A 2,500-nucleotide genomic window follows, 5' to 3' on the forward strand; every position below is an offset into this window, starting at 1 on the left:
TGTATTAAAACATTACTTAAATGAAAAGTTTCCATAACGTAACTTTAATCATTTTTGCATTTTGCACTAATTGATGTCATTCATGTTAAATGTAGTTTGTATCTTGCATTGTTGGAGGACACTTCAGAGTGTAATGACCAGAAGTACGCTGTAGCTTTGGTGAATATCACAAATGCTGCCTTTGTATGCAGGCTGCAGTAAATCCTATTAAACACAGCGTGGCCTCTTGTCCTCATTTTAGAGTCTGCACATCGATCTGCTTCGGGTGATAATCGGCTCGACAAATGGATTCCTATGTTTTTTTTTCTTTGGTTTTTTAAATAAAAAATATTATTTCTTGTTTATCTCACATACAGTTCGAGACTTCTCCCTGATGGAGAGCCTGGTGAAATCTATCTGCTCTCCACTGAGGCGCTGCACACCTGGAGGGGTGAGTACACACACACACACACACACACACACACACACACACACACACACACACACACACACACACACACACACACACACACACACACACACACACACCACACACACACACACACACACACACACACACACACACACACACACACACACACACACACACACACACACACACACACACACACACACACACACACACACACACACACACACACACACACACACACACACACACACACACACACACACGGGGGGCATTTCCATTCATAATACTATGAAATATATTTTCCAAAAAAAAGGTATGCATCAGTAACAGGTCTCCTTTGTTTACTTTCGGAACATAGTGGCATGACTCGCGCTCCTAGCTAGCGCTCCAACACATTGTACGTGATAGGCTAAGGGGCGGGACATCTCTAAGCGGTAGGCTAAGGGGCGGGACATCTCTAAGTGGTTGACCAATCACAACAGAGCCAGCCAGCTAGCCAATCAGAGCAGACTGGGCTCTGGTTTCAGACAGAGGGTGAAAAGAGGTGCTGCAGCACAGGCAGTATGAGAAAAATAAAGAGCTTTTTGAACATTAAAGCATGGAGACATGTCCCAGTAGAGACACTACATACTGATATACACCTGAACATCAGCAGGAGAGAACTCTTAAAGTAGAGACACTACATACTGATATACACCTGAACATCAGCAGGAGAGAACTCTTTAAAGTAGAGACACTACATACTGATATACACCTGAACATCAGCAGGAGAGGACTCTTTAAAGTAGAGACACTACATACTGATATACACCTGAACATCAGCAGGAGAGGACTCTTTAAAGTAGAGACACTACATACTGATATACACCTGAACATCAGCAGGAGAGGACTCTTTAAAGTAGAGACACTACATACTGATATACACCTGAACATCATCAGGAGAGGACTCTTTAAAGTAGAGACACTACAAACTGATATACACCTGAACATCAGCAGGAGAGGACTCTTTAAAGTAGAGACACTACATACTGATATACACCTGAACATCATCAGGAGAGGACTCTTTAAAGTAGAGACACTACAAACTGATATACACCTGAACATCAGCAGGAGAGGACTCTTTAAAGTAGAGACACTACATACTGATATACACCTGAACATCAGCAGGAGAGGACTCTTTAAAGTAGAGACACTACATACTGATATACACCTGAACATCAGCAAGAGAGGACTCTTTAAAGTAGAGACACTACATACTGATATACACCTGAACATCAGCAGGAGAGGACTCTTTAAAGTAGAGACACTACATACTGATATACACCTGAACATCATCAGGAGAGGACTCTTTAAAGTATAGACACTACAAACTGATATACACCTGAACATCAGCAGGAGAGGACTCTTTAAACTAGAGACACTACCTACTGATATACACCTGGACATCAGCAGGAGAGGACTCTTTAAAGTAGAGACACTACATACTGATATACACCTGAACATCAACAGGAGAGGACTCTTTAAAGTAGAGACACTACATACTGATATACACCTGAACATCAGCAGGAGAGGACTCTTTAAACACATTCCTGATGAGACGCTGTTGCTGTTCTCTAAAATAAAAACTGTTCCTGCCCTTCAAGAAGTTTATCTGAGAGTCCCTGTTCTTACAGAGCGCTGAGCTACAGCTGCACAGCCTGATAAGTGTGTGTGTGCGTGCGTGCGTGCGTGCGTGCGTGCGTGCGTGCGTGCGTGTGTGTACAGTGTGTGTATGAAGTGTGTGTGCAGTCTAGGAACATTAGTAGTCGTTGAATAACCTTGATTCAGTGATGTGAAGTTACAGGTTTGTGTTCAGGTTAAACAGAGCAGTGTAACATGGTGAGGAAGGATTTTATAGAAAGGATAAATGATTTTGAAATATACAACTTTCATATCTAAGAATACTTAGTTTATGCCAGGGGTAAATGGGTTTTTCAGATGCTCTATTTTAAGAGACATGCAAGTGATTAGTAAAAATGTGCAATTGTAATACGAATTAATATTTAAAAAATTACATTTTTCCATATGTGGTGTCTTAGTATTAATTAT

At 41.3% G+C, this 2,500-nt stretch overlaps 1 long non-coding RNA gene across 1 annotated transcript in view; it reads left to right on the forward strand.

The window, feature by feature from the left end:
• The window catches only part of LOC307035473, a 296,952-nt gene that overhangs the window by 2,002 nt on the left and 292,450 nt on the right, over nt 1-2,500 (forward strand). The gene's annotated exons all lie outside the window — the stretch shown is intronic.

The sequence above is a fragment of the Notothenia rossii genome (assembly GCF_949606895.1).
Source record: "Notothenia rossii genome assembly, chromosome: 4".
In the NCBI taxonomy this organism is placed as follows: Eukaryota; Metazoa; Chordata; class Actinopteri; order Perciformes; family Nototheniidae; genus Notothenia; species Notothenia rossii.